At 40.2% G+C, this 15,159-nt stretch overlaps 1 long non-coding RNA gene across 1 annotated transcript; it reads right to left on the bottom strand.

Moving 5' to 3' along the window:
• Positions 1 to 7,217: 7,217 nt before the first annotated feature.
• LOC134297457 (uncharacterized) lies at positions 7,218 to 13,908 on the bottom strand. The gene is made up of 2 exons (XR_010004210.1): positions 11,424 to 13,908; positions 7,218 to 7,503 (listed from the first exon to the last, which is right to left on the bottom strand). It is a non-coding gene; the product is annotated as an uncharacterized LOC134297457 (long non-coding RNA).
• Between the last annotated feature and the right edge of the window lie 1,251 nt (positions 13,909 to 15,159).

Genomic DNA, 15,159 nt, shown 5'->3' with positions numbered 1-15,159 from the left:
GCATGCTTTCTATTCCATTGTCCAAGTCATTGATGGAAATGTTGAATACAACTGGGCCCAGGATAGATCCTGTGGCAGCCCACTGGTCATTTCTCTCCAGGAGCCATTGAGCACTCCTTGGGTTTGACAAGTCAACCATTTCCCAATCTATTATCTAGACCACATTTTACTAGCATCTTTATGAGAATGTCATGGGGTACTCTTTTCAAGGACAGTCTTATGTTTGTGTGCATTAAATATCCTGGCTGGCTCTCAATGCTAGCACCAGAATATGCAGCACACAATATAATTTAGAAGACAGCTAAACACGTCACAGTCAATTATGATATTAACAAATAATTTAACATCATGTTAAAACCAACCCTAAATTAAAATAGAAGAAGACAACATTTCTTCCTCAGAAGTCTGTGAATAAGCCACCAAAAGTCCACCTAAATGAAAAAGTATTTGCCAACCCACACTGTTTAGGGCAAGAGTGGAGAAGACTGCAGTCCTCTGGATGTTGCTGACTTTACCTCAGCCCTGTCCAAAAGAGCCAACAGTGAAGGAGGATGGGACTTGCAAGTTCTGCTCTGGGAGGATATTTCCTGTTTTCTGTTCTATCTCCAAATAGAGAACACATTTCTAAGGAGAAACAAAATTCCTTCTTGGAATCTGGAACTGATGCAGCCTGACATCCATCCAACCCACTTTACTTTGAGAGAAGTAAACATAACAATAATTTATTATCATGATTTTCAGCTGCACAAACAATATTTTGTCACTGACATCTTATTCCTCAAAGCAGTTTGTCTTTTATGAGCCCTGTGTCATAAAGCAACAGCCAATTTTGTTTTTACAAGGAAGCTGCATACTGAGCAATTTCTATTCCTTGCCATTCACAATGACATGGGGAGGCTTTATGTGCATGAGGTAAGCCACTGTTCTGTGGGGTGTGTGTCAGAGGTGAGCTGTTCTAGGGAAATTTTAGAAGCACAGCCTCCTCAAGAATGAATCAAACCTTGGGCTGCTAAAGTTGAGGGAGGTCTAATCAATTACACAACTCTTGAACACCCTCCAGTATCACTGCCAAAGTGATCTATCTGTAACGGGAGTGCATTTTTCAAATGGGAAAATGCACCCTGTACAATGTGTGCCCCTCATATTTTATAATCCCAGGATAGTGTGAACATTTCCCTACATTACCTCACTCTTCTAGTTGCCAAATAAACTCAGTCCACTTGCTGAGGGACGATTCTTTGTTTCTATGTGACCATCAAGGGTAAAAATCTTTTAGCTTGTCAAATAAATGTATTGCACCCTTACTTGAGAACAAAGTGTCCACTGGATTGGAAAGATGTGCCATAGCATATGATGGAGGAATCAACATGTACCCAAGGCTAACCGAAGACATTTTGTTACCTGAGGCAAAGCAGCAACTGGGGCATGCCCCCCTCTAACATTCCATGGATGAACACAAAAACACATGTAGCCAAATAGTATCAGAGTTCAGTCAGGATGGCAATTTTTTAATGAAGAACATACAAGTAAGAAATTGCTGCACCAGTCTGCATTTGCCTGAGCATACTGGTAAATACAAGAGTCTTGCCTCCCATTATCTCCGCATTGCTGACTTAATTTAAAATAAATTTATTTTGCACTTTTGAACACAGCAGCAATTGAAGTAGGTTTAGGACAAAGGGTGAAAGGTGGAGAAACTGTGACATTTCAGGTGGAGTCGGAAAAATGGGAGAGCAAAGGATTAATTGGGACTTTCCCTGCCAAACCAGAATAGTTAGAGGCAATGATAATGCTCCCACACCACCCATTCAGGCGAAAAATGGGCCAAGCTATTTTAGCATATCAGGTAGAAAGTATAATTATTATCTTGCTCAATTCATGACAATAAAACTATTATAATGAAGTAAATAGTTAACAACTTGTTGAATTATTATGGAATCCAATATTTGCTCTCTGGGGTAGTTGTTTCATTCTATCTAATGATAGGGCTGAATATGGCCAGTTGGGTCTTTTCATGGCATTGAGATACATACTGTTAATCAGAACAACAAATTGCTATTAAACTTGCATCACAGAAGAACAGTTGACAACATAATTGGGAACAACAGTGGTCAGGTGCCACACTTCTGCTTTGCTGTTCCTAAATGCTCCAAGGACCCCTTAACTAGAACCATGTACAAATACTTGGAATAATAATAATAATAATAATAATAATAATAATAATAATAATAATAATAATGCAGACTGTGCAAGGAAACCGACGAAACCATTGATCATATCCTCAGCTGCTGTAAGAAAATCACACAGACAGACTACAAACAGAGACACAACTATGTGGCCCAAATGATTCATTGGAACTTATGCCTCAAGTACCACCTCCCAGCAGCAAAGAACTGGTGGGATCACAAACCTGCAAAAGTATTGGAAAATGAGCACGCAAAGATACTGTGGGACTTCCGAATCCAGATTGACAAAGTTCTGGAACACAACACACCACACATCACAGTTGAGGAAAAGAAAAAGGTTTGGATCATTGATGTTGCCATCCCAGGTGACAGTCACATTGACGAAAAACAACAGGAAAAACTCAACCACTATCAGGACCTCAAGATTGAACTTCAAAGACTCCGGCAGAAACTAGTACAGGTGGTCCTGGTGGTGATCAGCACATTGCGTGATGTGCCAAAAGATCTCAGCCGGCATTTGGAAACAATAGACATTGACAAAATTACAATCTGCCAACTGCAAAAGGCCACCCTACTGGGATCTGCGCCCATCATCCAAAAATACATCACACAGTCCTAGACACTTGGGAAGTGTTCGACTTGTGATTTTGTGATATGAAATCCAGCATATCTATCTTGTTTGCTGTGTCATACAATAAAAATAATAATAATAAACAACACAAAGCCACAAACGTTCCTTTGAGGGTGTCTGATCCAAAATTGTTTTCTCTCTGCTGTTGTATTCTTGCAGGGCAACAGGCCTATGCAAAGAAACCACCACGTATAACTGCTTAAGATATTGAAGATAAAAAAAAAACATACAAAATTGTGCCTCCAGAGGTGGAAGTGGTGAGGGAGATGGAAAACAAATACATTTATTCATGGTGAATAAAGAATAGCTATCTAAATTTAGCCTTTTGTGATTAAATTCTTTCTCATTCAAAAAAATCCAAAACAAGAAGGGAAAAACTATAAACAAAGGCTCATGCAGCCTTCCAGATATGGTTGGACTTAAGCACTCAGAATTCCTTAGCATTAGTTATGCTGGCTAGGATGGCTGAGAGCCACAGTTCACCAATGTTTGGAGGGCAGCACACTCTGTTCCCCTAAACCCCTTCTCTAAACCACCTCAGGATTTTACCATGGACTATTTTATAACAACCTCAGCAGATGGGGCTTACTTTGGTGGCATACGCCAGTTCTGCGATAGTTTAGCCATGGAGTCCATTGGCTCCCATCCCACAATGTAATACTACTTCTGGTGGGCTCCATGGACAAACTATTGTGGAACCAGCATATGCCGCTGCAGTGGCAACATGGGAGGTTTCCCGTTTTGCATCAGCAACATTGAGAGGAAGCCGATGCTTCTCCCCATGGGATGGAATTGTTGGTGAGTTGGGCAATGTGGTGTGCAAGGAGACGGGTTCCGCATGTCCACCGACAGGCACTTCCAGATTCACCATGATCCGTGGCAATTCTGGTGGTCTGTATGATAAGGTCACAAGATTCCTGCTACTAAAAAAATGGCATGCAGTCAGCTTCAAATTAATTCCACTAAGTTTCATTTCCCATTTCTTTTTGGAATCCTCTTCCCTCTTCCTATCTCATGTCATCTGACACAAATTCCTAGTTGTATTTATTTCTCCATGTTATGTTTTTCTTTATCCTTTCACCTTTATGAGAATATCACCCTAACAATTAACTTCAGTATAGAATTGTGGCTGTATCCCTCATTATTTCTGATGAGACACCACAAATTGCTCAATTATCCTTGCTTGTGCACTTTAGTTTAATAATAGCTCATTTATAAAAAATGGCTTGTGTATTTTAGCAAATATCATGTTTATACACGTATGATCTTTGAATACCTGTTAACACATCATTTTCTCCCATCTTTACTTTTTATAATAGCTAAACCAATGACATTGCTTGTCATCAGCCTGTTGAAGTCTCAGGACTATAATTTGTAAATTGAACATACATTTGATGCTTAAGAGATTTTTTTTTCCTGTCCATTATAATTGTTCTGTCTGAATAGCATTTCAGTATGTTAGTTATAGATCAAGTGTTGCATTTTACAGCCAGGATTAGCAAACATCATTTGAAACTATTGAACTAAAAAGTTCATTTTAATGGATCACTATTATAGTTACTTGGGGTTCATCGTTGACATGTTGAATATCTAACTACATAGGTTTTTAAAGAAAATAATCAAGAGTAACTTCATATGAGCATCCTGAGGATGCTGAAATATGTCCATAAAAGACATTGTGATGTTAATGTACACTTGCAGGTCTGACTGTGCAAATATCTTACATAAGTATGCATTAAGTACTGTACAAGTTCTCAAAAGCTTGTGGCCTTTCCTTGCTTTTCAGGGTTCAGTTTTCTAAATGTATTTATAAACAGATTGACTTTAATTTTTACAGAGAATATCATCCTTGGTCTACAAGGTAAGTGAACTGTTGGATTTACATTTCAAGTGAAAAAATTTATTTGGCATCTGAGTGGCACTGAGATAAAACACATTTCACTTTGTAAATCCATACATTTCTGCAATTGACATCTATATATATAAAAGAGTGATGGCATCACGGCAATTCACAAAACAACAAAAGTACAGGCCCCCCAACCTCAAAATTTGACAACACAACCCATCATCCACGCCTCAAGGTTGATACAACAAAAAGAAAAGAAAAATAAAGTCCTAATTAGAGAGAGAGGAATAATTTTTTTATCCAATTGCTGCCAGTTTAGAGGGCTAATCTCTGCCCACTTGGTTGCCTAGCAACCAAGGGACAGCCAGGTTTCAGTTAGGGGACAGGCAGATTTAGGCCTCACTTAGACTTCTTCCACAGATTATCTAATTTGCACTGGATTATATGGCAGTGTAGACTCAAGGCCCTTCCACACAGCTATATAACCCATTTATAATCTTATATTATCTGCTTTGCACTGGATTATTTTGACTCCGCACTACCATATAATCCACTTCAGTGTGCATTTTATACAGCTGTGAAGAAGGGGCCTCAGATAATCCAGTTCTGAGCAGATAATATAAGATTAGAAATATACAGTAGAGTCTCACTTATCCAACGTAAACAGGCCGGCAGGATAAGTGAATATGTTGGATAATAAGAAGGGATTCAGGAAAAGCCAATTAAACATCAAATTAGGTAATCGTTATACAAATTAAGCACCAAAACATCATATTATACAACAAATTTGACAGAAAAAGTAGTTCCATATGCAGTAATGCTATGTAGTATTTACAGTAGAGTCTCACTTATCCAACACTCGCTTATCCAACGTTCTGGATTATCCAACGCATTTTTGTAGTCAATGCTTTCAATATATCGTGATATTTTGGTGCTAAATTCATAAATACAGTAATTACTATATAGCATTACTGTGTACTGAACTACTTTTTCTGACAAATTTGTTGTCTAACATGATGTTTTGGTGCTTAATTTGTAAAACCATAACTTAATTTGATGTTTAATAGGGTTATCCTTAATTCCTCATTATCCAACATATTCGCTTATCCAACATTCTGCCGGCCCGTTTATGTTGGATAAGTGAGACTCTACTGTACTGTATTTACAAATTTACCACTAAAATATCACAATGAATTTAAAACACTGACTACAAAAACATTGATTATGAAAAGGTAGACTGCGTTGGATAATCCAGAACATTGTATAAGCGAATGTTGGATAAGTGAGATTCTTCTTTAATATGAAATAATTACTGGGATAGAATAATGCAGAACAATATAATCTCTAAAACCAGGACAGTAAATAAACAGGGGAATTCCACACAGGAAACAATCAGGGCCAGCTAACACCTCCCAACAAAGTATTCCCATCATCAAAGTCTGGCAAATCCTGTTTTCTCAGGGCCACAGCCAGTAGAAGCACATAAAATATTGCAAACAACATCACTTTGAAAACAAGGGTATTCCAGACAGGAAACAATCAGGGCCAGCTAACACCTCCCAACAAAAAATTCACTCAGGGAGGAAACAGCCAGGCTTTAAAGCTGCAAGGCCATTACATCCTAATCATTTTTCCTAATTGCAGCATTCATACTTGCCTCCAACAAACAAAAAAAACCAATCAGAAATATTGTATATTCACAACCTTTAGGAAATAATATCCCCTGATGGCGCAGCGTGTTAAAGCGCTGAGCTGCTGAACTTCTGGACTGAAAGGCCACAGGTTTGAATTGGGGGAGCAGAGAGAGCCCCCACTGTTAGCTCCAGCTTCTGCCAACCCAGAAGTTCGAAAACATGCAAATGTGAGTGCATCAATAGGTACTGCTCCAGCGGGAAGGTAACGCCGCTCCATGTAGTCATCCCACATGACCTTGGAGGAGTCTACGGACAATGCCGGCTCTTCGGCTTAGAAATGGAGATGAGCACCAACCTCCAGAGCAAGACACGACTGGACTTAATGTCTGGGGAAAACCTTTACCCTTGACCTTAACTACCACCAATTCCTCAATACTTTATTTCCCATACCACCATACTTCGCCACAGCAACGCGTGGCCGGGCACAGCTAGTACATTATAAAGAAGAAAAAATGCACACAAAACAATGGTGTGTGACTAAAAATGGCAAGATTTGAAAATAAAAAGTGCTCACATATGCTTTACTTACTGGGAAAAATGCATACCTAGGGTGCTTCCAGACAGGATTAAAAGTGAATTTAATGCTGCCCAAAAACCTGGGCTTTCCCTGGGGGGGGGGAGGGCTATGTGCAACCCCCCCTTAAAGATGTTTAAGATCAATCCAGAGAGTGCTGTAGTTTTTAACTTAGAATTTGTTTTAATAATTTTTTATCTGAATTTTTTAGTACTGTTTATATATAATCATGTTTTAATGTTTGTATATTTTAAATGGTTATGCTAATGCTTTTATGTTAAGCCACTTTGAGTCCCCTTTGGAGGAGAGGAAGTGGGGCATAAACAAACAAACAAACAAACAAATATAAATTTATTTATTTATTTATTTATTTCGTATTAAAAGTATTGCATAAATTAGTATAAAACTGATAAAAATAGAAGGAGCACAAGCAGCCTCAAACAATTCTTCCTCTGTTCATGAGGCAGGACATTGTAGACAAACATACGTATGCAGAGTTGTCTGTTCTGCTCCACAGTCGTACAAGGTGGAGGATTCTTTTAAATAGTGCCATTTAGCCAGGTTTTCTTTTGATCTGCCCACTTCACTTCTGAGTCTGTTCAAGGACTTCCAAGTTGCCCATTCTTGGCTTGCTAAATAACAACAACAACAACAACAACAACACACCAGACATCACAGTTGTGGAAAAGAAAAAAGGTTTGGATCATTGATGTTGCCATCCCAGGTGACAGTTGCATTGACGAAAAACAACAGGAAAAACTCAGCCTCTATCAGGACCTCAATATTGAACTTCAAAAACTCTGGCAGAAGCCAGTACAGGTGGTCCCGGTGGTGATCGGTACATTGGGTGCCGTTCCAAAAGATCTCAGCCAGCATTTGGAAACAATAGACATTGACAAAATTATGATCTGCCAACTGCAAAAGGCCACCCTACTGGAGTCTGCACGCATCATCCGAAAATACATCACACAGTCCTAGACGCTTGGGAAGTGTTCGACTTGTGATTTTGTGATACGAAATCCAGCATGTCTATCTTGTTTGCTGTATCATAATAAAATAATAATAATAATAATACCAACCCGGTTAAAATCAGGATGATATGCAGCCTCTGCAAAGCTCCCAATTTCCCTCCTCACCCCCCTGTCTCCTGGTGCATAATTTTCTCATGACAAGAGGGCACAAGGAGGGAACTTATGGCAGCCAGGTTCTTTTTACTGTACATTTAAGGGGAAATTTGGGGCTTGGGGGAGGGGGTGGGTGCTCTCTCTGTCTTTTGGGCTTCAGGAACCTGAAAAACCAAGATGGCTATGTGGATTGGCTGCATGACATGTTCCCTGGGACCAATCTCCACAAAGTCCACACTTGGTATGAGCTGGATCTTACCTTAAGATCCGTATCTTACATGGTATTTAACTAATTCATAACAAACCAAGGAAACCTTTGGATGTCTCTGGTAAAATAGATCCCGTTATATGGGCCTATCTGGATGGGCCCCTAGAGGCATACACACACAAAATACATACATCTTGAAAACATTATGTTCAAAAAATGCACACACATTTCTGTGCGAGAAAACAACATCAAAACAATAAGGAGCTAATGTAAGACAAGAACATTGGCGCAACAAAACTAAATTGATTGTAAGGGTTATCATATCACTTATCCTTGTAGGCTGTTCTAGAAGACTTTTTGACTAAAGGGTAAGGTATACATGTTTTAAATCAGTAGCAATAACATCTTGTGGGGCTATATTGCGGGTTGGAAGCCATTTTATCTCCCCAGATACTTGGCTGGCCACACTAGTACAGTGGCAATGAATGAAAGTGATGATTCAGTCAACAGGAATTTATTTCTAGTCATACCTTCTAGGCTAGAAGTGAAACCTGAACCAGTACTATGGCCCACTACATTCCTGGATTCCATTTTTAAGCGAAAAAGAGCAATTTTCTGGCACAATCTTTTTTTTAAAAAAAAAAAAATCCTAAGGTGTTCAGGGAGGCAAAGGCTGCACTAAGTCTGCAGGCCACATCCTGATCTAAGAATTTTGATAGCTAAGGTATATACATCTATACAGCTAACTGGGGAAGGTCAACCTGGGTTACTTTAAAGGCATGATCTAAAGTAGGCATGGGCAAAGCTCAGCCCTTCAGGTGTTTTCGACTTCAACTCCCACAATACCTAACAGCTGGTAAACTGGCTGGGATTTCTGGGAGTTGACATCCAAAACAACTGGAGGGCTGAAGTTTGCCCATGCCTAATAAAGTGTTGAACTTATTTTAGGAATAGGGTTCACCACCTTGCAAAGCTTCAGTAAGATTTGAACAAAAATCTCAAGTAGATTCACTGTCCCACTAACAGGAAAGCCCCCAGTTGAAACTGAGGGCTTTAATATATTTTAAATTGCCATCGCTCCCTACTAGGAAATCCTAAAATGTGTTGTTTGGTAAGATACCTTGAATTCACTGTTTCTTGGCTAGGAAGTTCCAATCAACTCTCCTGGATAGCAGGGGTGAAATTCTGAGTGTCCTTCCAAAATACAAATGCCATGAGTCCATAAGATAGAAGGATAATTGTTAAGGTGGTACCAAATCTGCTATAAAGTTGCAATATACTCCTAGCTGAAGCAGGAAAAACTGCCATCTCACAATCCAGGACCAATATCTAGGCTAGGAAAGTATGCTCTAATATTGGCAGAAAAGGCTTTAATTCATGCACAACACGGATCCTTTCATACCACACCACTATAATATCATCATTACATGGCTTCCTCCTAAGGAATCTTGGAATTTGTGTTTTAGAGTGGTACTTTGAATTATCAGTCAGAAAGTTCCAAATTAGAGCTCCCTGGACTCCAAAGTTCAAATGGAATCAAACTGCTATAGTCATGTAGCGTAAAAAGGGCACCAGGTCAGCCACCAATTCCCTAGTCAATAAACTCTCTCACAACTAATGAATCAGTCTTATCTACCTTTAGCTGCAATTCCCTGATTTTTAACTCAAAGATCAATGCCAACTTTCACATAAAAGGCATTTCCGTGTGTTGTGGTCATTTCCTTTATGTGCTGGACCAGAACAACTTTAGGGGTGGTGGCTGGGGATTTGTCAGGGAAGAGAATCCTGTTACTTCCTCTAGGAAGCTGATTGACTCAAATCAGTTCCTTTCATGAGCAGACTCAGGATACCAGAATAACAACTTGTTCACGTACATGATGTGTCAGTCATCATCCAGCTAACATTTCCCAGTATGAATTAAATCAATGCACAGGCACCTCCCTGTTCTAGTTCACATGCAAGCAAGCAATGCATTCAATAATCTTCAATGAAGTTCTAGTCTGTTTAAAAAGGGGAAGTTCAACTGTAAGCATGTGATTCATGTATTAAAAGTAACCACATGCTTTTATGAGGATACGGCTGCTACAATTGGTATGTTAACACTATACTGAAATGATTAGCTGCTGCCTCATAGATTGCTTTTTGTAAAAAAATATTTTTGAGAAACTAGGACTGGGAATGTTTAAATAATTTCCCAGACTAGGACTTTACCGGATTATATCATATAACAGTTTGCATGTACGGGTTGAACATGTTTAGTTCAGAATTTCAAAATCTGTAACACTCCAAAATGTAAAATTGTTCACATGGGTGGCTGTGATTACGATACCTTTGTGTCAATGTACACAAACTTTGTTTCATGCAATTTGTTGATTTTTAACTCAAAGATCACTATCCATAAAATTATTAAAATATTGAATAAAATTATCTTCAGGCTATGTGTATAAAGTATATATGAAACATAAGCCACCTTCATGTTTAGACTAGGGCCCCATCTCCAAGATAAGCTATTATGTCAGTATGTAAAAATGCAAGTACAGTAGAGTCTCACTTATCCAACACTCGCTTATCCAATGTTCTGGATTATCCAACGCATTTTTGTAGTCAATGTTTTCAATATATCATGATATTTCGGTGCTAAATTCGTAAATACGGTAATTACTACATAGCATTACTGTGTATTGAACTACTTTTTCTGTCAAATTTGTTGTTAAACATGATGTTTTGGTGCTTAATTTGTAAAATCATAACCTAATTTGATGTGTAATAGGCTTTTCCTTAATCCCTCCTTATTATCCAACATATTCGCTTATCCAACATTCTGCTGGCCCATTTATATTGGATAAGTGAGACTCTACTGTATTCCAAAATCCAATAAAATAAAATAATAATCCAAAATCCCAAATTACTTCTGGTCCCAAACATTTTGGATAGGATAATCAACCTATATTTATAAATGCAATATCTTCCAATAGAAGTACTGTTTTCTGAAAATAGCAATAAATGTGAATTAATTTCAGATAAATAGATAATTTTGATAGCCTTTAAAGACAATGGGGCCCCTGGTGGCACAGTGTGTTAAAGCGTTGAGCTGCTGAACTTGCGGACCAAAAGGTCCCAGGTTCAAATCCTGGGAGTGGAGTGAGCGCCCACTGTTAGGCCCAGCTCCTGCCAACCTAGCAGTTCGAAAACATGCAAATATAAGTAGATCAATATGTACCGCTCTGGCGGGAAGGTAACAGCGCTCCATGCAGTCATGCTGGCCACATGACCTTGGAGGTGTCTATGGACAACGGCGGCTCTTCGGCTTAGAAATGGAGATGAGCACCAACTCCCAGAGTCGGTCACGACTGGTCTTGACATCAGGGGAAAACCTTAACCTTAACCTTAACCTTAAAGACAATAATTTAAAGCATCACAAGGGGGCAAGCTGTAGAAGGTAAAACATAAAAAAGAATTCCCTCCCTCATTATCCACCTAACCTCTCCCCCTGTCTGTTGATTGCACTTGCGATACTTAACTGAAAACAACATTTATAAAGATATCACAATTTAGGGATGCTTATTTATTTCTTTTAGCATCCAAAGACAAGGGCAGGACTCATTGGCAGACGGCATCATGACTTGGATGAGGTATTCCTCATTTTCACTATGCTTGTCTTTCTTTGGATCCTTCTAGGAGAACACCCAATCAGTGGCTGAAGAGGAATGGAAATTTTCCTGTGAAAAATGCTAAAGTGGATGGATGGCTTCTGTTGTGACTGTGCCTTCGGGGACTGTGAATGATAGTGGTGGGATTAGGAGAGGAAGGAAAAACCCTCGCGAGGAGGGCTGGTTGGAGGATTTGCACAGGAAGAGGATCAGGGAGGTTGATGGGGAATCCTCTGAGGAGGATTCAGATGTGGAGTCTGTGGAAGAAATGGATGCTGGGGAACAGGTGGTGGCAGAGGACGTGGGCACTGACTGGGCACGGGCACCGGAGATGCCTGGGGCGGAATCGGGGTCCATGGATACTGCTGACACTGGGGAAGCTTGGGTATCTTCAGAAGCAGACCCCACTTGATCTGCTTGGAGGAGTGAGGATGGAACCACAGGTGTGGATGGAGCTGGGCGTGGGCAGGATTTTTGGGACTCTGATGAAGAATTCGGAACGCCTGACCCAAGGGTGTTAGCTGTGTGGAGTTCTGATTCGGATTAAGAAGTTTGAACACCTGCTTTTTGGGCGTTGGTGGTTTAGACGCCCAGGGAGACCTGGATAAATGGGGAATGGTTGGCCACTTTACTTTGCGTGTGGCAAGGTGTTGATGGGCGCCACTGGGACTCCTGTATGTGTTATTGAAGACTGGACTGGGACTTTGCTTCAGATCTGCTGTTCGCCTTCATTGTGTTGGCTCTCTGTGCCATCCCATTTTGTGAACCTTGAATTGATGACTACAACCCCTGGACCTTAGACTGGAACTCGACTCTGCTTCTGCCTTCGCTCCTAAACGCTACTTGGCGTCGCTCTCTAATTTGTGTCAACCTGTTGGGTTATCTAAGGAATCATGCATGCATTTTCAATGTGGGATGGTTTATGTAGTTAGTTATGTCTGTTGCTTAGTAACCTGACAAGCTGCATTCCAGAGTTGATGACACCATTTAGGGGGTTTTGCATATGAAATGGGAAATGGGAGTATCCTTTCTGGGGACACACAGGAAGTGATGTACAGATGCCTCTATCTGTCTCTTCCTCTTCGCTCCTGACCATGCCATGCTGATGTTCCTGTCTGTTAAGAGATACGTAGTTTCCTGAACTGTTTTTCTTTGGAACTAAGATGTTTTTGCCTGTATGACCATCATCATACAAGATTGTGAGTAAACATATTTTTGCTATTTTATTTTATGTCTCTGATGCTTATTTTATGCGCATGACTTTTTAAAGGGAAAGGGAGGCTGGATAGTTTGTCTTATTGTTTAATTTCTTTTTACCTCTGCTCACATAAACCCCTAGTCTTCTGCGTTTTTACTGCTCTGCACTAATATTTAACCATATTGGGATCATAATCTTAACAGGTTATGAAAATATATTCCTATTACAACCTACTGCTCTCGACTCCTGGCTTGCCTCCCAACCCTGTCGCTACTTTCTTTTCTGACCCTGGACCGACCTGACAACATCTCTTTGCTTTGCTCCTTGGGCTCCTGGTGTTGCCTGCACTCTTGAAGTGGATTATCGCTGCTCTTCCTGCTTTGACTCCGGACCGGTTTGACGACGCCTCCTTGCTCTGCCCCTTTAATTCCACAGCCTGGTGTTTGCTTCTGCAGCGGCTTGGAGTCACTTCCCTTTCGCACCAGCTTTCCTGGGTCTGGCGGTTGCTTAGCAACAGCCTCCAATATTGCTTACTGAGTTGCTCTCAGTAGAGAACTCTTTCGCCCAATTTGGGTTCCTGTTTGGGTTTTCTGAGCTGCTATCTCTAGTTTGTGACTTTGGGGAGTTTTCTGGAGCCTCTAAACCTTTTGCTTTGCTTTGATAGTTTATTTTAAGTCTGCTCAGAACTTATGAGCTAATTTGAAGAACTTTAAATTTAATCCAGATTATTTCCCCGAATAATCCGGTTTATTTGTCAATTCACAATTTTGGCATAGTTTTTGTTTGAACTGCTTAATAACACTGAAAGTTAAGTGTTTCAAGCCTTTTTTAGGTTTGTGTCTTGTTTTTTGGGCTATTTCTTGAATAAACTCTATTTTGCTCTCTAGTTGGCATCTGACTCTTGGCAGCTGCCCTCTGGTAGTTTAGTCTCCTCATGAATTCTCCTGGCATTGGGAAATTAGCTCCCCCCCTTTACTTGTAATAAGTCAAGATTGCAATCCATGCATTTGATATATGTCACAATTTGGGCATTGCACCATGGGGCAAGATGCGGGTAGTTATAGTGGAGAAGGGTCTGTGTGGCCTTCATCCCCTATTGAGGTCTGTTTAAGGGACCTTGGATATGGATCAGGGCTCAGGGATATAAAGGACTTGTCTTACTCCCAGGTGACAGGGAATCCACAGCACGGCTGTGCACCACATTAGTTCCTAAGCTGTCATCCTGTGGTTGCACCTTAGTAGGCAAGTTGAGGTGGTAGGGATTGTCAGATAACAGGCAGGCAATTGATACCCGGGTCTTTTGCTTCATGTTGAGCCAACACTGTAAATAATAAAATTGTTATCTTTGTTCTTCAATCATGAACTGTACACTTGTTTCTTTCCACCCAAGATAGCTCCTTACCAGCAGACCTTCAGTTCATATAATGCTTTACATCAAAATGCTATATTAGATTTGTTCATTTAATTTGGAGGAGAGGATGCTTAAGTAAATTATATACCAGAGGAAGGTTGTAGGCTTGCCATGCATGCCTACAGTGGGCCGCACAATGATTTCTTATATGTATACTTAATTTATTTTCTAGGGGGTACATAAGTGTACATTTGGCAAACGTTCCTCTTACCATGCAGTGTGAAATAGCTCTCAATTATCTCAGTCAAGGGATAAAGGTGGATTCAGCTGATACATACAATCTTGAAAGCAATTGGCCAAAATTTTAATCAAACCATCAAAGCAAGTATTTCGAGATTGTTAATAAAGGTTGCATATTCTGACAATCAACAGTATCTTTTAAAGGTAAAGGTTTCCCCTTGACATGAAGTCTAGTCGAGTCCAATTCTGGGGGGTGGCGTTCATCTCCATTTCTAAGTCGAATCATAAAATCATAGAATCATAGAAAAGTAGAGTTGGAAGAGACCTCATGGGCCATCCAGTCCAACCCCCTGCCAAGAAGCAGGAAATCGCATTCAACCCACCCCCGACAGATGCCCATCCAGCCTCTGCTTAAAAGCCTCCAAAGAAGGAGCCTCCACCACAGTCCAGGGGAGAGAGTTCCTCTGCCGAACAGCTCTCACAGTGAAGAAGTTCTTCCTGATGTTCAGGTGGAATC

This window comes from Anolis carolinensis, chromosome 3 (assembly GCF_035594765.1).
Source record: "Anolis carolinensis isolate JA03-04 chromosome 3, rAnoCar3.1.pri, whole genome shotgun sequence".
Taxonomy (NCBI): domain Eukaryota; kingdom Metazoa; phylum Chordata; class Lepidosauria; order Squamata; family Dactyloidae; genus Anolis; species Anolis carolinensis.
Note: the sequence above shows the minus strand (reverse complement) of the source record. Positions and strands in the feature narration are given on the sequence as shown.